The sequence below is a fragment of the Procambarus clarkii genome, chromosome 74, assembly GCF_040958095.1.
Source record: "Procambarus clarkii isolate CNS0578487 chromosome 74, FALCON_Pclarkii_2.0, whole genome shotgun sequence".
Lineage (NCBI taxonomy): Eukaryota > Metazoa > Arthropoda > Malacostraca > Decapoda > Cambaridae > Procambarus > Procambarus clarkii.
Genome location: NC_091223.1, coordinates 18,446,736 through 18,469,784, shown reverse-complemented (window position 1 = coordinate 18,469,784; position 23,049 = coordinate 18,446,736). Strand labels below are relative to the sequence as shown.

The 23,049-nt window shown below is 43.0% G+C and overlaps 1 non-coding gene across 1 annotated transcript; it reads left to right on the top strand.

Moving 5' to 3' along the window:
- The first annotated feature begins 14,408 nt into the window (after positions 1-14,408).
- On the top strand, positions 14,409-16,218 carry LOC123767381 (uncharacterized). Its single transcript, XR_011224628.1, has 3 exons — positions 14,409-14,591; positions 14,879-14,996; positions 15,345-16,218. It is a non-coding gene; the product is annotated as an uncharacterized protein (transcript).
- Positions 16,219-23,049: the final 6,831 nt, after the last annotated feature.

Sequence of the window (23,049 nt, the reverse complement as noted above, 5' to 3'; positions counted from 1 at the left end):
TTGTCCTTATATCTCAGCTCCGTGGTCCTTATATCCCAGCTCCTTGTCCTCATATACCAACTTATTGTCATCATATCCCAGTTCCTTGATTTTATATCCCAGATCCTTTGTCTTCATACCCTATTCCCCTGACTTCATACCCAATTTTCCTGACTTCATACCCAATTTTCCTGACTTCATACTCAATTTTCCTGACTTCATACCCAATTTTCCTGACTTCATACCCAATTTCCCTGACTTCATACCCAATTTTCCTGACTTCATACCCAATTTCCCTGACTTCATACCCCTACCATTGGGTACATATAATCACACGGGCCTAGTTCTTTCCTTTGATAATTACGTTACCTTCTGTTCATGTGCTCAACCTCATGCGGGGGTTGAGCTTCGGCTCTTTGGTCCCGCCTCTCAGGGAAGTGTCAAGCTAGCTAGTCTTGTTGTTTTGTGTGTTGTGACATAACAAGAAACAGGGATTTTTTTTTTAATTAAATCGTGCGTTGATTTAATGTTTCTGTGACAGTTTGATGGTTGGGAGGGGGAAGGGACCAGTGTAATGTGTCCTACTAGACAGAACTAGACACATAGTACTAGACACGACACGTGTAATATGTGTGTGTGTGTGTGTGTGTGTGTGTGTGTATTCACCTAGTTGTGCTTGCGGGGGTTGAGCTCTGCTCTTTCGGCCCGCCTCTCAACTGTCAATCAACTGGTGTACAGATTCCTGAGCCTACTGGGCTCTATCATATCTACATTTGAAACTGTGTATGGATTCAGTCTCCACCACATCATTACTAAAGTCATTCCATTTGTTAACTACTCTGACGCTGAAAAAGTTCTAATGTCTCTGTGGCTCATTTGGGTACTCAGTTTCCACCTGTGTCCCCGTGTTCGTGTTCCGCCCGTGCTAAAGAGTGTCAATTCCCCTGAGAATTTTGTAGGTGGTTATCATGTCTCCCCTTACTCTTCTGTCTTCCAGGGATGTGAGGTTCAGCTCCTTTAACCTTTCCTCGTAGCTCATACCTCTCAGTTCCGGGACGAGTCTGGTGGTATACCGCTGAATCTTTTCTAATTTTGTCTTGCGTTTAACTAGGTATGGACTCCAGGCTGGATCTGCATATTCCAGGATTGGTCTGACATAAGTGGTATACAGGGTCCTGAACGATTCCTTACGTAAGTTTCTAAAGGCAGTTCTTATGTTGGCCAACCTACAATATGCCGCTGATGATATCCTTTTGATGTGGGCCTCTGGGGACAGGTTCGGTGTGATATCAACCCCCAGATCTTTCTCTATTTGACTCTTGCAGGATTTCACCTCCCAGATGGTACCTTGTGTTCAGCCTTCTGGTCCCTTCACCTAATTTCATTACTTTACACTCTCCTGAGTTGAACTTTAGCTGCCATTTTCTAGACCATTCCTCCAGCCTGTCCAGGTCGTCCTGTAGTCTCTGTCTATCATCATCTGTCTTGATTTTTCTCATAATTTTTGCATAATCAGCAAACATTGAGAAGAATGAGTCTATACCCGCAGGAATATCGTTTACATATCGTTTACAGTCTCCGTGGTGTAGTGGCAAGACACTCGCCTGGCGTTCCGCGAGCGCTATGTCATGGGTTCGTATCCTGGCCGGGGAGGATTTGCTGGGCGCAATTCCTTAACTGTAGCCTCTGTTTAACGCAACAGTAAAATGTGTACTTGGATGAAAAAACGATTCTTCGCGGCGGGGATCGTATTCCAGGGACCTGCCCGAAACGCTACGCGTACTAGTGGCTGTACAAGAATGTAACAACTCTTGTATATATCTCAAAAAAAAAAATATATATATATATACTAGAAACAGGATGGGTCCAAGTACAGAGCTTTGTGGGACTCCGCTGGTGACATCTCGCCACTCTGGTGTCTTCCCCCTCACAGTTACTCGCTGTATCCTGTTGCTTAGCTACTCCCTTATCCACTGGAGCACCTTATCTTTTACTCCTGTCTGTTGCTCCAACTTTCGTAACAGCCTTTTATGGGGTACGGTGTCAAAAGCTTTCTTACAGTCCAAGAAAATGCAGTCTGCCCACCCTTCTCTTACTTGCCTAATTTTTGTTGCTTGGTCTTAGAATTCGATTAACCCTGTGAGTCACGATTTACCATCTTTGAACCCATGCTGGTGGTGTGTTACAAAGCTATTTCTCTGCAGATGCTCTTAGAGCCTTTTCATCACGATCTTCTCCATCACCTTGCATGGTATACAAGTTAGGGAAACTGGCCTGTATAGTTCAGTGCCTCTTGTCTGTCACCCTTTTTGTATATTGGGACTACTTTAGCTGTTGTCCAGCTTTCCGGTAGGTCTCCCGTTTCCAGTGACCTGTTATACATCATAGAGAGTGGCACACTTAGTGCTTCTGCACCTTCTTTTAGTATCCACAGTGAGATTCTGTCAGGCCCAACAGTCTTTGTCATATTCAGCTCCAGCAGATTCCTTTTGACCTCATCACTGGTAATGTCAAAATTCTTCAAAGTTGCTTGGTTTGCCTCCTCTTCATTTAGCGCAGGGGCTACTCCTTGTTCTTTTGTGAAGACCTCCTGGAATCTCTTGTTGAGTTCTTTACACACCTCCTTGTCATTCTCTGTGTATCTGTTCTCCCATTTTCTCAGTTTCATCACTTGTTCCTTCACTGCTGTTTTCCTCGTGATGTGACTGTGGAGCAGCTTTGGTTGGGTCTTGGCTTTACTCGCGATGTCATTTTCATACTGTCTCTGCTTTCCTCCTCACTCTGAGGTACTCATTCCTGGCCCTCTGGTATCTCTCCCTGCTCTCTGGTGTTCTGTTATTTCTGTAGTTTCTCTTTGTTCTTTTACTCACCTGCTTTGCTACCTTACATTCGTGGGTGTGTGTGTGTGTGAGTGTGAGTCTGTGTGTGTGTGTGTGTGAGTGTGTGTGTGTGTGTGTGTGTGTGTGTGTGTGTGTGTGTGTGTGTGTGTGTGTGTGTGTGTGTGTGTGTGTGTGTTCTTTGACGCCCAAATTGATTTGAAAGTACACCTGTTACTGAATTAGCCCCTATACACACACACACACACACACACACACACACACACACACACACACACACAAGCTTCACTCGTAAGCTTACACGAGTCAGTATACCGAACAACAGCGTAACATTTCTCTCGGATCTGAGGTAAATGAAAGCTGTATCTTTACCTAGCTCACCACACACATGTAAATTGTAAACCTTAAAGAACATACGAGCTATTAGGTGCATACGAGCTATTAGGTGCATACGAGCTATTAGGTGCATACGAGCTATTATTCTTTGCGCTATTAGGTGCCTGTAACCTTCATAGCCTCCGCCCACAGGATGGGTCTCGGGGTGTCCATCATAAACAAAGTTAACTAACTATTGAAATTTTGCAGGGCGCCGGCGAACTGTGCGGAGGACAGTGGGACTTGAGAGGCAAATGTGGCCGCTGCCTCGTCTGCGTCAGAGAGAACGAGGAAGCTGAAGGAGTGTGTGTTCCCCTGAAGGAGTGTTAGGAGCCCGACTCCCCCTTCCTCGACCAGCACTGGCGTCATTGACACGTCCTAGCAAAATGAATTTGTGGGGTTTTCGGATCCTGAAGCCTTCTGTGACCTCTTTCAATATCACTCACAGGATGGGTATTGGATCCACTATATGCCTCTCACAAGATGTGTATAGGGTCCGCTATCATTCGTATGTTGGGTTTGGGGTCCACTACCTCTCACAGCATGGTTATGAGGTCCACTACCACTCACAGGATGGGTATAAGATCCACTACCACTCACAGGATGGATATAAGATCCACTACCGCTCATAGGATGGTTATCCGGTCCACTGTAATAGGGGGAAATGAATACAAATAATAATAATATAAAATGGATGTAGAGAAAGTGTTGCGTGAAAGGCACGGGAGAATTGATTTGGTTTGGTTTGAATTGATTCAAGGGTCCTGAATTCCCGACGCCGATTCTTGAGTTTAAAGCTGACTGATTCTGGGATATGAATCTCCTTCTCTCAGAGCTGCTACGGCTAATTACCCAGGGGCCCCACACACACTTCAAGATGTTACACCACCAAAGATCAAATTCACTCCAAGCATCTACACCTGCTCCGGGTTACTCACGCCCGTGCCACCTCTTGTGCTGACTTAATCTTCATCAATCAATCAGGCTCGGCGTTGCCAACACTCCGCTTGTATATATAAACAAGCGGAGTGTTGTCAACTCTCACGGGAGACATCTCCCGTCACTCAGGGTGCAGTCGCACCTCCACAGATCTCCAGTATCATCTATTGATACTGGAAATGGCTCAAACGGGCCACCACTTACGGGCTATTCATGCCCGTGCCACCTTTTGGGTGGCTTAATCTTCTCTCTCTCCCTCTGTCAACTCCTACGTCGACCGAGGTGTCACGCACAGCTCTGGTTGGTAGCAGGTCAACGGGGAACTATGTAGAATAAGGTCAACATACAGGCGATGAGTCACAATAACGTGGCTAAAGTATGTTGACCAGACCACACACTAGAAGGTGAAGGGACGACCACGTTTCGGTCCGTCCTGGACCATTCTCACAATCGACTTGAGAATGGCCCAGGACGGACCGAAACGTCGTCGTCCCTTCACCTTCTAGTGTGTGGTCTGGTCAACAAGGTCAACATGTCATAGTCAATAATGGCTTGTCTAGCGGTTATGTTGAAGACGTTATTAAAAGGAAGGTGACACGCCATGCAACCCATAAAGAAGGAGTCAGCACTACACCCGTACCTCCTATAAGACTGTTCGACAGGAACTTCTTTTCCACGGCTTACAAAATGGAGGAAAGAGTCCAGAAAGATATTGATCGGAACGTCATCCCCCCAAAGACACCAATCCAGAAGATACAAAGCTCAACCCCCGGTCGGGGGAGCCGGTCGGCCGAACGGACAGCAAGTGGGACTTGTGATCCTGTGGTCCTGGGTTCGATTCGGCGGCGAGAAACCGCCGGCGAGAAACAATGGGCACAGTTTCTTTCACCCTATGCCCCTGTTACCTAGCAGTAAATTAGGTACCTGGGTGTTAGTCAGCTGTCACGGGCTGCTTCCTGGGGGTAGAGGTCTGGTCGAGGACCGGGCCGCGGGGACACTTAAAAAGCCCCGAAATCATCTCAAGATATAACCTAACCCCCTGCAAGCACAACTAGGTAAGTACAATTAACTATATTTACAAAAACAAGAAGACGGCCAACCTACTCATGAAGAACTCTCCAGACACCAAACAGAACGCCTTAAGAAAGACCAACGTCGTCTATGCCTTCACATGCTCACTTGAAGACTGTCAGCCACAAAGATCTCAGTATATAGGCAAGACAACAACGTCTCTCTCTAGGCGATTAACAATGCACAAACAACAGGGCTCCATGAAAGGAGCATATAATCTCCTCACCCAACCAGACCATCACCAGAGACATCTTAACAAGCAACAATGAAATAATCGACAGATACAACAACAGAAGACTCGACATCAGCGAGGCCCTACACATCAAAAAGTCAAGACCAGCAATCAACAACCAGTTAACACATAATTACATTCTACCCACTTCAAGACCCCGAACCAATACGAAGACAGAATCCAATGACCTTTACGAACACAAGCAGCCACAAGAACATAATCTTCTTATGTTGATGCATGTATTACCTATCAATATCCCCCAATGTTATGACATTCTTCCACTTGTTCGATCTGTACCACCTCACTCAAAGAGAATATAAGCCTGTGCGAAAATGTGGTAAATTAGCCTTTGAGAATGTTAGGAGTGACCTTGCGAAACACTTTCGTACGCGTCAGCCCAAAAATAAAAGTGTGAAAGTGAACTTTGGAGAGTTAATTTTTCAACCTCCTCCGACAATGAATATATATATATATATATATATATATATATATATATATATATATATATATATATATATATATATATATATATATATATATATATTATATATATAAACACGACCCGTGCATGGCTTTGCACCATTACAGCTCATAGGATGGGTATGGGGTCCACCACCGGCCTATAGGATGGGTATGGGGGTTCCACCATCATAATAAATAAACTAACAATACAAAACTCTTCCTAGCTGGCCAACCGGTTTTGTTGCTAATTTAAATTGTTTAATTTCACCATAAAGAAAACGGTTTCTGTCCGTCACTGTGATTGAACACAGAACACAGTGTTCAGCATGCAGCGACACTCATCCTGTGAATGAACACGCCGCCAGAGTGACAGTGCTGGGCACCCTCACTCATCCTGTGGGAGAATATACCTGCCATTATGACGGTATTGGTCAGCGTCACTCATCCTATGAATGAACACAATCATAGAGAACGCGTCAACACCACCTCTCAATAGGAACATACTCTCAATAGGAAGAAAACCCGCTGGGTTGTTCATCCTGTCACTTGTACCCAGACACAGCTGGGGACTTGCTGTCGTTCGCCACCTGGGGGGCACTAATTGGCACTCTCATCGCTACTATGGAGTGACTGTTCTTCTTCTACTTCAAAAGAATTTTAAACAATGGTTTCGAAGATGTAAATATTGACAATAATATTGATTGCATAGGCTACTTTTTAAATTTATATTCATTTGACACAGTACTCACCTATATGTGTATATACATACCTATATGTATATTCACCTATATGAATATGTACTCACCTATATGTAAATGTACTCACCTATATGTAAATATACTCACCTATATGTATACTCACCTACAGTATGTTGTATTGAGCGGTTTTTTTTTTTACAAATACAACTTCATTGAAACCTTTCATTGTTGTTTATTTTTATAATGTATACAACGCTACAGTATTATAGGTTATATTCGTGTATTAGTGAGTTAGCATTAACGAAATGCTGTTTGTACTAGAGAGTGCTTCAATAGCGGAAGCAACCAATCAACAACGTGCCAGATGTTCGATTACAATCCTGGTAATCTTGTCATTACATTTCTTTGCTGCTTTTATCATTTTTATTTGATCCAATAAGCTGTATGGCGAAGTAAACAATACGAAAGCCCAACAAAACAGGAATTCCACTAGCTGCAAATAGTATAATAGTAATATTCTCCAACATCGTACATCGGAGAGGCAGCGCTGCCAAGGTCGTGACGTCACGACCGAGTTGTACGTCTGGCAGCGATAAGTCTAGCAGCTTTCCTGCCCCAAATAATGGGAAAGGTTTTCATAATAAACCAGGGATGCATTGCCAATTTTATATGTGCCGGAGTTCTGGTGAGCCTGACAAAAGCCTGTCATTTCCTATCCGGTTTCAATATATATGTCACACGATTAAGCATTTCGTGTTTGTACTCACTACTAACACTAACACGCGGGGACACTAAGGACCCGAAATCATCTCAAGAGAACCAAGATAATTATATAGTTATCATAAAATATAATTATCAAATAAAGAAAAAACATTAATCATGTATTTATCAATTTAAGAAATTAAAACACTTAGTGTTCACAAAATACAACCAGTGAGAAGTTTCACAATAGTTTCCACAAAGGGTGAGATGTGCGATGTTTTCAGGGGTGTGAAGCACCTCTTGTCGTGGTGTCATCTGGCCACCTGTAGTACGGCAGCCATCATATGGCATGTGGCTCAGGATGCCACTGAACTAGAGCAGGTCCTTGTAGTTTAACAAACATAAGTGCTGATACATGATTTATGAAAATTCTTGAGCGTGTTGTTGTTCATGTGACTGAATTCCCTCTCACACTCAGCAGTAATAATTGGTCTAGTGGAGGGAATTCAGTCCCATTCCAATGTCAACACCATTCTGCTTTTGTAGTTCCAGTAAGCCAAAATATGTTGTTGTTGTTAAAGATTCGCTACCTGGAACAAAAAGTTCCAAGTAACACGGGCTATGGTGAGCCCGTAGTTAATTTATTAAGCCAAAGTAATCAGAGTATGGTCGATCATGCTGAGCTAAATAATATGCAGAACGCAATGTTGAACAAGTCTTTAGAAGCGAAGCATTCATGGCATCACACAATTTTCCAAGAGCATCTTCACTAGTTATATTTTCAACACGTAAAGCAGCAGTGTGAGCTTCCCATAGTTTATGATCAACAATTTGTTTTTTTCTGAGAGACTTCATAATAGGATACTTGGTACATCTGTCACACATTTGATAATCTTAAACCCTCAGAAGTGAAGTGTTACATTGCTTATGTTTGCATACACTTTACACCCAAGTTTATCATCCCCTGAAGTCTAACCATGGATAGACTTTTCTTCTTTTTCTTTTGTTCTTTTTCTTTGTTCTTCCACATTTCTTCAGTCCAAACACCTGAACAGGGATTCAAGTTAGACTTCAAAACACCATTACTTTCTAAATTGCACATGGATCCAGTTTGAAAAATTTAACCTTGAAGCAGTCGAAATGCATCTTTTGCCACATTCACTGTTATCATTATCAGTCTCCAGTACCTTATTTTTCTTACACTCCTCATTTTGTTTACAAAAGAAGAAGTAAACATTGTTTGCTTAGAAGCCATGATGGGGTTGTTTGAGAGAAAAAATGCTTCTGTATTAGAAAGAACTCGACGGACCACCAGCTTAGTGGTCCGTAGAGTTCTTTACAGTGGCATTAGTAAACACTTTACTAATGCCACTGAAACACAGAAGCTTCGGATTCGTAGTGCTGAGGTTCCGGGTTCGATCCCCGGTGGAGGCGGAGACAAATAAGCAAAATGTTTCTTTCGCCTTGATGCCCCTGTTAACTAGCAGTAAATAGGTACCTGGGAGTTAGACATGTGCTACGGGCTGCTTCCTGGGGGTGTGTAACAAAAAGGAGGCTTGGTCGAGGACCGGGCCGCGGGGACGTTAAGCCCCGAAATCATCTCAAGATAACCATTCCATCATCCTCTTGCTGAGGTGCCGGCAGCACTGTTATTATATAATTTGTAAACGAGTACTTTATTGTAAGTGTAAAAGACATTCACACTTTATCTTTAAAGTGTGAATGTCTTTCACACTGAAAATTGTAACATTTAAATATCTAAACTGTAAGATATCACAGATAAATTTATTGTTAAAGACAATTTAATGGACAAATCCTTATTATATGACAATATTGATGCAATGGCAAAAGTATTTTGCAAACAGCTTAGTCAAAATGCTCAATTTTGTACTGTTATATATGAGAAGTAAGTACGTAATTATCAAATAGTTTAGCCGAGGAGAGCATGTAGAACCATCAATACCTAAGAATTGCAGTAGAATATATAAAAGTTACATTATCATTAAAGTTATATTTAAATATCATGAAAATCTTAAATTAAAATTCTGGTATTCATTGTCAAAAGAACGCCCATTGAAGAGCTCTTAAAACGATGTATAAGACAGGTTCTTAACAGAGGGTATCCATACCTCTTGGTGGTATGGGGAAAAAATAATTGGGGGGCGTGGTAATCGATCTCTGAACAATTTCAATGATAAGTTGTCGGATTAGAATTAACTATCACCTTCAGAAACTGTACCTCGATTGCATATAAAGAACAGCAAAAATCTCGCAAGTTGGAGCTAGTTTGTGTATTTGTGATGTTACGTTTTCTGTAAATAAACAGGATACAATCTTTTTTTCTTCAGTCGTTGTGTTTCTAGCTATCCATATGCAAGGTAAACCAAGCTATTGACATCTTTTGAAGTCACACTTGTACCTAATAGGCCTGGTAGTGGTGGTGATGACTTCGACAGTCTGGTAAAGGGGGAACTGGGGCCATAATGGGTAAGCCATTAGTAGTCTACAATCTAAATAAGGTTAAGAAGCCCTGGCTTCATTTTTTTCTACCACTCAAAGGATGAGTATGAGGTGCACAATAAACTACCGCTCACAGGACGAGTATGGAGTGCACAATAAAACAGATTGTGCTTGTGGCAACAATCACAAGGTGTTAATTATGAAATCATCACCATTTGTGTTGGCAGACGAATTATCGACGCACTTCTGATTATTTTGGTTTGTGTCTGAGTGTTGTGTTTACACCTGACAGGCGCAGGTGGCAAGGTTGCTGCAGGTTAGTCCTGAGCATTGTCCAGGACTACAGTTAACAGACCCGGGCACCGCCTGTTTTCCTTTCTTGTATGTGTGTGTGCATGTGAAACGGAAAGTAAAAATGTTGACGGGACTTACATCCCTTCAGTATGTTATGCTGACGCTCGCTATCTGCCGTAAGGAAGTATACACAGAACAGTACACCAACAACACATGGTATAACATAAACAGCCAAGCATCATACCAATACAAGCTAGTTACCCCAAACAAAACTGAAACATAACATAGAAAATATACACACACCAAGGAAACGAAAACACACGCATCCTGGAACAGCGCTAACGCGCACAGAACAAGGAAACAATTACATTATAAGAAACAGAAAGGCACGGCAAAAACAGCCATTACCACACAAGGAAAAAGCAACAACACATACCACTGAAAAAGAAACACACAAGGGCCACCAAACAACACTGAGGCTGTTATCATCACTAACACAATAAACATTGAACAGGATAACAACGGCCCTAACAAGGTCAATGTAGGGAAAGCTTACAACCCCAAACAAGTATACAACCACATCCAAACTGAAACAAATTATAAAGGAACACGGGTCACAGGAAAGGCCAGATACTAGATGTAATTAAACAACATACAAGAAGAACAGACTCCCACACACAACACACTATACATCGTCAAAAGCACGCAGAGGAGACACCTCCGGACCTTACTACAAGAAGTGATCCTTCAAGTGGTCGAGGGAAGGTGCTCCACAGCCGGGTAATCCCTCTGAAGGCTAGAAATCCTTCATTCAACACGTAACACAAATCATGCCTTGCACTACCACCATCACCAGGGTCAACAACGGGGCGGGGTGGACCCCCACTCGGTCCACCCCACCCTGCACCTACACTTCCACAACCACTGCCTCATTCACCCCGTCCTCGCCCTCTATAGACTCCAAATTAAGAGTCCTTAACCACAAAGGGACTGCGCCCTGGCAGTGCCCTTCCGGCGTCTCTGTCGAGGGACCAGCTCGACCGGATGCAACGTGTCTTGCAGGCGTCGAGGGGGTTGCACACCCTCCATCGGAGGGGCAGTTGGAAACGCCTCTCGAGACGAGGGGGAAAGCCCCTCACATCCAGTGACCTCACAGACGGAGCAAGTGCCCCAGAAACACTCTCCACAGCAGACGGGGACACATCCTGGGGAGCCGGGACCACCACCACAGCATTTGGCGCACTGTGAACCTCCACCGGTACAGACAGCCCTGTAGTCGGAGCCTCATCCACATACCGTCCCGACGGCAGCTCCGGTTGCACAGGGCGCCCCACTGGCTCCGTGCAAGCCTCTGGGACTGGCTCAGCAGCTGGCAGGCGGTACAGCACCATCAGCCAGCATGTCCGTAGAAACCTCCTGGGATCGGAAGAGCGGAAAATCACCCTTCTGAAAGATATTGTTGCAAGCCGCCGCTAGATGATCCGGTAGACCACAACGATAATTTGTACAGGGAAGACCTGAATACATGCAGCAGTGTAAACCACAGTAGGGATAAGGAAGATGGTATATACTGCGTCAAGGACATCGTCAGTGTCTTGGTGCCAGAAAGCAGTCCCTTACAATAACCAGTGGAAACTTTATTTCACCTCACGCTTAACACCTTCCCGAACAGCCGGGTTAATAGCCCATCCGCCATTTCAAACGACGTACCACGCACCTCCACATATGTCAATGTCACACTCAAATTCACCACACGCACTGCACCAACATCATCCGGTAAAGGGAACGTGCCACCATCACACCTATCAAGGAACTGCCGGAACGCATCTGGTCAAGCAAACTTCTACACGGTGATCTTGAATCATCTGCACTCCCACCAGTTCAGTCATCGCCTAATTAAAGCACGTTTACCAGCGCAACACCAATCACTGTATGATCAAATGGCGCCGAAGACGTCCGTTTAAGAGGAGGCAGAGAGGACCCCATCGTAAATAAAAAATGTACCCTACGGTACCACACAAGCCTTGGGATCAATAGGTTAAGTAATAATTGTAAATATGAAGCAATAAGATGCTTATCTTAACATACTAAGAAGGTTAGGTGAGGTCGGTGTTTTCTATGAAGTTTTTCAAGGTAAACTAAACTATTCACAATCAATTAGTGTGTCATATATGCACTTAATAAATAAGCCAATATTGACTATAAGCAAGTGCGAGAACGGGTTGCCCCACAACCACCTCCTCCGTGCTCGGGTTGTGAACTGGGGAGCAAACCTCAGTGCACGTCCCCTGGGGTTGGCCCCCCCCCCCCTCTGGCGGCCAACAAGGGAAATCCACTACTTTCTCCAACTGGTTAACTGACTGCCGTCAAGACCTGAGAACTAGGCAACTACCCTGATTATTTTGCATAGAAATGGTATCCAGCTTAATACTAGTGGACCTTGTTATGAAACTATAACGAACTGTGGGATCAAATTTGTAATGACGAATTAAAAATAAATACATAAAAAAACAATAATTTTTTATTCACAGAGCACCAACTTTACAAACTGCGAATAGACTAAAAATTATATAAACATTTACAACCAACCAAATATTAGAGGCAAGGAGAACACATCAGTCTTACTCGCACTTGCTACAATATGTTACTACCCGTGTGGTCTATTTAATGAAAAAGTGGAGTGAATCGCTGTTAATTTGGTGAAAATTCTTGCCAGAGCTCTGGATATTTTCCTAGGATATCTATGGCATATGACATTCTACGAGCTCCCGTTCCATTCCGTGTTTTCCAAAAAACTATTTTCAAGTTGATGCACAGTTCATTAGTAGTGTGACACACGGGCGAATTCATGCTGTAAACTTTGATTTTAAAAGCCAAGAACAGTCCAGTGGAACGGACACCATGCAGTTGGGTGGGCCACTTTTAACATTTCAGCTAATACAATGACTGTTTAGTATTTATTTCACTTCTTTATATGTCATTTTATATGCTGTGTTCTACTTCCTCCTCCCTGATATTTAAACACTGCAGAACGGTTGCAACACGTGTGGGTGAGTAAGGCTAGGCTAGAGGAACTTGCATCATGCACCTACAGATATAGATACCCTGGAGGAAGTGTGTCTATACCGGACAACAGCCAAAAATACCAGGGTACTTTAGAGCCCGTAGAACTATTGCTCAATTTTGGTATTAGTTGACAGCCTAAATAATTTCGCTGAAGTTTATTGGCTAGCCTTGCTAGTTATTTGACAGCTGCACAGGGTTCAGTGTGAGCTAAGTCGTGAGGCTTGTACAGTGGACACTGGGTAAACGAGCTCTGTACCCTGTCTAAAGTAGTTTGGACGATGCCCCGAGGAGTAGTTATGGACTGAAGTCATCTGAGAGCTCTTCACTCTACTCTATCACCCTCTGGGTATTTTGGGCGTTAGTTATGGCCCTTGGGGAAGCTGTTAGTGTTCCTGCTTTGGTAAGCAACACCGACACAGGGAATGTCCAACATTGTATTGGGGGCCTGTCTGGGATACAACGTTGCGTGTTCATTACCGTACCTTCTCCCCTCAAGCGTCAGTTTTTTTTGTTCTTTTTTTAGGGATATTCCTGCGCGGGCCCTAAGCCTCTGGCTGGCCCACTAAGTGTTGCTTGTTTCTGTTTTACTTGGGCGGAGTATGAGTATTTATGACTCGTAAGGTCGCTTCAGTAAGATTTTGCCATATGTGTTTAACAACTTCTTCTGCTCTGTTGAATCTAAGTTGAAATCTTAAAGCGCCAGTTATACCTTCTGCAGTTTTTGAACATTAGTTCGAGTCTTTCTGCTGTACTCATATGTCAGTCCTGCAGTCTTCATGCATCAGTTCATGACATTCTGCAGTCCTCACCTTGGCCTTGAGCAGTTTTCTCGAGTTAGTCCTACAGTCCTTACATGTTAACTAGACCTTAAGCAGTCTTCACATGTTAGTCTGCAGTCCTCATGCATAAGTCAACAGCCATTCTGTAGTCTTCACTTACTGGTTTGTCTTTTTGCATTCCTTAAGTATTAATAAGTCCTCCTGCAGTCCTCAGAGGAATCATGTGTAAGAAACTGGCCTCTAGTTTCTGTTTCAGCCGAGAATCGAGCCTGGATCCGTGGACTGCGAATCCTGAACGCTGTTAGATGGGCCGTGAGAGAGTGTGTGTAAGTTTTACTAGTGTTATAGCTTAAAATAAATTTTTTCCCATTTCACGAAAAAGCTGATATGTTTTTTATCGGATTCTCACTCTAGGAAAGAAATGATAGTAAGCACAGTGATGGTGGTTTCAGGTAGGAGGGGGGTAGGGTGGAGGGGCTTGTACCTGTATACACAGATATATATACCTGTGAGGAGGAGCCGCAGCATCAGTCCACACTTGGACACGGCAGCTACGGTTACCGTCGAAAATTAGGTTATAACATTGAACATCGTGAGGCTACGTTTAGTCCAACGGACGTGAAAAGCCAGAACTCTGTGACCCTCACACCATGAACACCTTCATCCTCTTCTCTCTCCTGTGCCTCGTCGTCGCCAGGTGAGGTGTTATAGCACAGCGTTAATGCAGTATATATATATATATATATATATATATATATATATATATATATATATATATATATATATATATATATATATATATATATATATATATATATATATATATATATATATATACACACACACACACATATGTGTGACAGTGACGCTTGAGGGGAGAAGGTAGTAATAGATATTACACTTGGCACATTCCACCATACACATATGTGTGTGTGTGTGTGTACTGCAGATGCCTTAACTCTTATGTTTGTGTATATTCCACAGGTGTTCTGGACTATCATGCACACCTTGTAACCCCAACAACTGTCAGGACCCCGCTACCCTGAATTGTTCATGGGGGACTGTCAGACAGGCGTGCAGCTGCTGTCAATCATGCGGCGGGGTGAGTTGATGTTGCTGTTTGTCTTATATTGTAAAGTGATCTATGATCTCGATTCATATTCTGTGTCTGTCTGTAATAATTTCTAAGTCTGTGCTGCAATACAGTCACTCCACAATACAACACAGCTACTACAGCATACAATACAACACAGCCACTACAGCATACAATACAACACAGCCACTACAGCATACAATACAACACAGCCACTACAGCATACAATACAACACAGCCACTACAGCATACAATACAACACAGTCACTACAGCATACAATACAACACAGCCACTACAGCAACTCCACACAAACTGTGTTTCCGTCAATACAGTATGTAACACATGTGTGTTCGCAGGGCCCCGGGGCGGTCTGTGGAGGTGCCTTTGACACAAAAGGCAAATGTGGCCCCTCCCTCGTCTGTGACAAGGAGAGCAAAGAATATGAGTTATTTGAGTCCTCGTCAGGTCACATAAAGGGAATTAGATTTCTGTCACCATCCGGCACGTGCCGCCTTCCAGCTGGTCAAGTGAGCCGCCACCTATCTTAGTGTTACTACCTGCCGACGACACTTCCCAGTTGGTAAAGTGAGTCCACTGGCCATCTGTCACCGCCCACCGGCACTCACCACCCAGCTGACAACTGCCTCTACAGGAGAGACATCTTAAGTACCAATCATGAAGCCATCACGATCACCTCAACCCTTGTACGTTGTCACCATATAACGGAACTATCCTCACTGTGTCAGTTGATGAGAAGTCAACGTTCAGTATTATGAAAACAACACAGTTAAAATGCTCAATATTACACTTTTATCGATAACAATTGGAGTAAAATATGTAAAAGATATACAATCATGTAATTACATTCAAATATTATGCAACGTATATATGAAAATTCTGGTATTTCTTATCAAAGAACGCTTACTGACGTCCGAAGAAGACTTCTTAAATAGCCTATAAGACAGGGATTCTAAACCAGGAGAATCCATACCCCATAAGGGTATGGAAACACAGTAATAGTGGGCATGTGGCTCGATTTCTGAACAAATTAATACATTCGTTGTTATAATGAATCTTGGTACTAGGAATCAAGTCACAGTTACCGTCAGTAAATGTACCTCGATTCCATGTTTTGATTGCATATAAACAGCAGCATAATTCTCACAAGTTGGAGCTAGTTGGTGTATTTGTGATGTGTCGTTTTCCATAAATAAATATGATAAAACCTTACTGTTCTTCTTCAGCCATTGTGTTCCTAGCTATCCATATGTAAAGTAAAACCAAGCTAGTAATATCTTTTGAAGTCACACTTATGCCTAATATGTACTCACCTAGTTGTGCTTGCGGGGGTTGAGCTCTGGCTCATTGGTCCCGCCTCTCAACTGTCAATCAACAGGTGTACAGGTTCCTGAGCCTACTGGGCTCTATCATATCTACATTTGAAACTGTGTATGGAGTCAGCCTCCACCACATCACTTCCTAATGCATTCCATTTGTCAACCACTCTGACACTAATAAAGTTCTCTGTCTAGTAGTGGTAATGATGGTAGTGATAGGGATGGTGATTGTGGTGGAGATAACATCAACTGCCTGGTGAAGAGGTAATTGAGGCTATGTTGGGTAAATCATTGGTAGTCTACAATCAAAATAAGGTTAAGAAGCCCTGGTTTAATACTTTTTCTACCACTCAAAGGATGAGCATGAGGTGCACAATTTTTGTTTTGTTTCATTTATATATACAAGAGTTCTTACATTCTTGTACAGCCACTAGTATGCGTAGCGTTTCGGGTAAGTCCTTAATCCTATGTTCCCTGGAATACGACCCCCCAAGAAGAATCATAAAACAGACTGTGCTTGTGGCAACAATTACACGGTATTAATTATGAAATCATCACCATTTGTGTTGGCTGACGAATTATAGACGCACTTCTGATTATTTAGGTTTGTGTCCGAGTTTTGTGTTTACACCTGACAGGCGCAGGTGGCAAGGTTGCTGCAGGTTGGTCCTGAGCATTGTCCAGGACTACAGACCCGGGCTCTGCCGGTTACTCTTTCCCGTGAGTGTGTGTACATGTGTGTGACGGAAATTAAAAATGTTGAAGGAATTTGCGTCTCCGTGTGTTATGATGTCGCTCGCTATCTGCCGTCGCCACTTTCCCAACTTGTCAGTTGACTAGTTGGCCGTTGCCGTCACGACCCGAGAACTAGGAAACTACCGTGATTATTATTGCGCTTAGAAAATGTCTCTAGTTTAATACGTATCTAATAGACCTTATTATGAAACTATACTAAACTATGAAATCATATTTGCAACAACGAGTTATCAACTAATACATAAAAAAACAAAAACTTGTCATTGACAGAGCGCAAACTATACAAACTGTGAATAAATTTTTTTTATATAAACATCTACAACCCACCAGATATCAGAGAAAAGGAGAATACATCAGTCTTACTCTAGCTTATTTTATAATTTTGTTCCAGATAGCAAATCTTTAACAACTTATTTTATATATCACGGGAGACATCTCCCGTCACGCAGGGTGCAGTCGCACCTCCACAGATCTCCAGTATCATCTATTGATACTGGTAATGGCTCAAAAGGGCCACCTTTTGCCACTTACGGGCAATTCATGCCCGTGCCACATCTTGGGTGGCTTAATCTTCATAAATCAATCTTTCTTTTTATATTTTTGCTGCAAGGGGCGAGTTTAATCAGCCCCTCCTCCGAATAGACAGTACGTTTAAATACTAAATGTAATAACTACAATCCTGACTATCGGCATAGTACATAAATACACTTATCGCCAGCATCGCACCAAAATATTGTGAATATTACAGTTTACCTGAAAAGCTGTATAGAAAACCACGATCTAACCTTGGGAGTGCAGGAAGATAAGCATATAAATAGCATTTATTGCTTCCTAATTACAATTAGTACTTAACCAATTTTATAAAATTAGTAAAATAAAACTAAAGTCTTTCAATAAATTATAAAATACTCAAGATATTTTCAAATTTAGTATAAAATCTCTATTGTTTAATAAAACTGAAAAAATATTCTTTATATTTAAACATGTGAATTAAGAAATTCACACAAACTTCGTCCAAAAGTTATGGGTGTATCCAACCCTTCCTCCGAATAGCAAATACGTTTTAATATTGAATACATTCCTTACTATCTGCGTAATACATAAATTCACTCGTGCCCTAATTTTACCTTAACATATATTCTTATTTTCAGTTAATATATTCAAAATTTCAGACTGAAGTTTCGGTGTTTCATTCTAAACCTTTTGAGTTTTAAATATAAAAAAATTCTTTTTCAGTTTTATTAAACAATAGAGATTTTATACTAAGTATGAAAATATCTTAAGTACTTTAAAATTTTTAAAGACTTTAGTTTTGTATTATTAGTTTTATAAAATTGTAGTATGAATATAACTATAAGTTAGGTAATAATTGTAATTAAGAAGAAATAAATGCAATTTATTTATGCAGCGCCACTTATCCTATGAGTGGACACACCGCCATAGTGACAGTATTACGCAGCGCCACTCATCCTGTGAGTGGACACACCGCCATAGTGACAGTATTGGGCAGCGCCACTCATCCTGTGAGTGGACACACCGCCATAGTGACAGTATTACGCAGCGCCACTCATCCTGTGAGTGAACACATCGCCATAGTGACAGTATTGGGCAGCGCCACTCATCCTGTGGGTGGACACACCGCCATAGTGACAGTATTGGGCAGCGCCACTCATCCTGTGGGTGGACACACCGCCATAGTGACAGTATTGGGCAGCGCCACTCATCCTGTGAGTGGACACACCGCCATAGTGACAGTATTGGGCAGCGCCACTCATCCTGTGAGTGGACACACCGCCATAGTGACAGTATTGGGCAGCGCCACTCATCCTGTGAGTGGACACACCGCCATAGTGACAGTATTGGGCAGCGTCACTCATCCTGTGAGTGGACACACCGCCATAGTGACAGTATTGGGCAGCGTCACTCATCCTGTGAGTGAACACACCGCCATAGTGACAGTATTGGGCAGCGCCACTCATCCTGTGGGTGGACACACCGCCATAGTGACAGTATTGGGCAGCGCCACTCATCCTGTGAGTGGACACACCGCCATAGTGACAGTATTGGGCAGCGCCACTCATCCTGTGGGTGGACACACCGCCATAGTGACAGTATTGGGCAGCGCCACTCATCCTGTGAGTGAACACACCGCCATAGTGACAGTATTGGGCAGCGCCACTCATCCTGTGGGTGGACACACCGCCATAGTGACAGTATTGGGCAGCGCCACTCATCCTGTGAGTGGACACACCGCCATAGTGACAGTATTGGGCAGCGCCACTCATCCTGTGAGTGGACACACCGCCATAGTGACAGTATTGGGCAGCGTCACTCATCCTGTGAGTGGACACACCGCCATAGTGACAGTATTGGGCAGCGTCACTCATCCTGTGAGTGGACACACCGCCATAGTGACAGTATTGGGCAGCGTCACTCATCCTGTGAGTGAACACACCGCCATAGTGACAGTATTGGGCAGCGCCACTCATCCTGTGGGTGGACACACCGCCATAGTGACAGTAATGGGCAGCGCCACTCATCCTGTGAGTGGACACACCGCCATAGTGACAGTATTGGGCAGCGCCACTCATTCGGTGAGTGGACACACCGCCATAACAGCACATATACATAGGGGATGGGTTAACTTCTGCCTCTTTCTCCATCAACTAAGGTGTTTCACTTGTTCTTGGATTGGACAGTAGAGCGACGGTCTCGCTTCATGCAAGTCGGCATTCAATCCCTGACCATCCAAGTAGTTAGGCACCATTCCTTCCCTCTCATCCCATCCCAAATCCTTATCGTGACCCCTTCCAAGTGCTATATTTTTGTAATGGCTTGGCGCTTTTTCTCATAGTTCATTCATTCCACAAGATCTAATTCTGTCACCTCATATTTTCTTAATAGTCATCAATGGTACTCACAGTGTTATACCTTCTTATAATGATGACTACTTTCGTTCAAACACTTCAGTAAATGTCCGTCTCCAGCAGTCTTCGCACGTCAGTTGGAGTCCTGCTGCAGTCTTCACATCTTTTCGTGCAGTTCCTACTCATCATGGTCCTTCTGCAGTCCTCGCTACATCTAGCATTAAGTAGTCTAGTTCTCTGTTGCTGTTTTCCCCCCGGTGACACCCTCTTATCTGACCGACTTAAGCAACAACGGAGCAGTGAAGTATCTTACTGACAGAGAAAACTGATGCTGTAATATCCTTTACCCTCTGAGTTTGTGATTATATTAATGTGTTGTAAGGTTGAGCGTTAGCTCTTAAGCCCCGTCTTACGAGCTGTCGGTCACTTAAAGTGTTGCCTAAAATATTTAACGTATTGCCTTTAATATTTTACACAGAATATTTGTGTGACTATCACGATAACTTTCTCAAGTTTTATAAAGTAGGAAAACTTTCTGTACGTCTCCCAATGACAGGTTCCTGGAATTATGACGTCATTACCTTTAGAATTTACAAGGCTGAGTGTATTTACTGTTTGTGCCAGCACAATCGAACCGAATCGAAGCTTTTCAAACCCCTGGTTGTCTAATGCAATGATTCGTGATTTAATTCCCAATCTTACCTGTATTTAAAGTTGTGAATCGAATTTCACCTGCAACTTGCTTCTTTAGATCATTCCATTTGCTCTCTACCCTTACTCTAAAAGAAAACTTTATAGCATCTCTATGACACATCTGAGTTTCAAGTTTCCATCCGTGCTCACTTGTTCTATTGGTATTCATTGTATATATCTCGTCTTTTTCCACCCTGTTAAACCCCTACGTATTTTATGCGTCTGTATCATGTCCCCCCATCTTCCCCTTTTTTCTAGCATTACAGGTTTAGTTTCTACAACTTCTCTTCATACCTCATCTCTCATCCCTTAATTCTGGGACGAGTCTCGTTGCAAACTTCTGCAACCTTTCGAGCTTCCTTATGTTTTCTTTAAGATGGGGGTCCACGACGGGGCGGCGTACTCTAAGACTGGCCCCTCATAGGCGGTATACAGTGACCTAAAAGCCTCCTTTTTTAAGTTCCTGAGGAAAGTTCTAACCTTTGGTACCTTAAGAGTATACGGCTAATGTTACTCTATTTAGATGAGCCCTTGGAGTTAGGTTTGGTGTTATGTCCACTCTTAGGTCTTTTTCTCTTGTCTTTATGGGGAGATAGTGGTGTCCCGTCTTCCCAGTACTCTTTGTCATATAGCGCCTTGAAACTACTGACGGTTTTCGCCCCCATCATCTTCTCACTTAACTTGTTACAAGAATCTACCACTCTGTTTGCAAAAGAAAAACTTTCTAATGTGTTTTCGGCACCTTTGTTTCCTCAGCTTGAATCTATGATCCCTTAATTGTTCTTAAGATTGTCGGTTTCAGGAATTCCTCTTTATCAATTTGGTCGATCTGCGATATTATTTTGTAAGTGGTGATCATATCGCCTCCTTTTCTTCTATCATCTAGCTTTGACACGTTTAACGTCTCTAGCCTCTCTTCGTAATTCTTGTTTTTCAGTTCCTGAAACCATTTCGTAGCATTTCTTTGCATCTTTTCAAGTTTATTGATGTGCTTCTTGAGGTATGGGCACCATTCAACTGCTGCATATTCCAAGTTTGGTCTCACAAAAACCATGAACAATTACCTTAGTATTCCACCACCCATGTTATTAAAAACAATTCTGAAGTTGGAAAGCGACGCATATCGCGCGTGTGAGTGTACTCTGTAACAGTGCAAGTGTTTTACACTGTTCTATGTTATAATTGTGAGTTGTGAATAATAATAATGTGTAGGGTTTCTCTCTCTCTCTCTCTCTGATTCTAGACGAATTTCATCTCCCAACTGGTACCTTGTATCTGGCCTCTTGCTCCCTTTACCTATCTACACACACACACATGTACTCCACCTAGTTGTGCTTGCGGGGGTTGAGCTCTGCTCTTTCGGCCCGCCTCTCAACTGTTACTAACTACCAACTAACTAAAAAAATACACACACATACACCCAGGAAGCAGCCAGTAACAGCTGTCTAACTCCCAGGTACCTATTTACTGCTAGGTAACAGGGGACATCTGGGCGAAAGAAACTGCCCATTTTGTTTATGCCATCACCGGAGAATGAACCCGAACCCTAGGATTAAGAGTCCAGAGCGCTGTCCACTCAGCTATCAGGCCCCTCTGTGTGTGTGTTTATGAACTCACCTAATTGTGCTTACGGGGGTTGAGCTCTGGCTCTTTGGTCCCGCCTCTAAACTGTCAATCAACAGGTGTACAGGTTCCTGAGCCTATTGGGCTCTATCATATCTACACTTGAAACTGTGTATGGAGTCAGCCTCCACCACATCACTTCCTAATGCATTCCATTTGTCAACCACTCTGACACTAAAAAAGTTCTTTCTAATATCTCTGTGGCTCATTTGGGCACTCAGTTTCCACCTGTGTCCCCTAGTGCGTGTGCCCCTTGTGTTAATTAGCCTGTCTTTATCTACCCTATCGATTCCCTTGAGAATCTTGTATGTGGTGATCATGTCCCCCTTAACTCTTCTTTCTTCCAGCGAAGTGAGGTTTAATTCCCGTAGCCTCTCCTCGTAGCTCATACCTCTCAGCCCGTGTATAAGTCTGGTGACAAACCTTTGAACTTTTTCCAGTTTAGTCTTATGCTTGACTAGATATGGATTCCATGCTGGGGCTGCATACTCCAGGATTGGCCTTACGGATGTGGTATACAAAGTTCTGAATGATTCCTTACACAAGTTTCTGAATGCCGTTCTCATGTTGGCCAGCCTGGCATATGCCGTGTGTGTCTGTGTGTGTGTGTAGTAGAGAAAGTAAAATATAGCTGCAACCCATCCTCCGAGTACGATTCAATAGTAAGTGTAATAAGTCCACTTTATTACTGTCATAAACAGTGCCTAATTGCACTTACGGGGCTTTTACATTTACCCAAGCCCCTCCCCCGATATATTCTCGTTTTCTGTTAAAATACTTAAAAT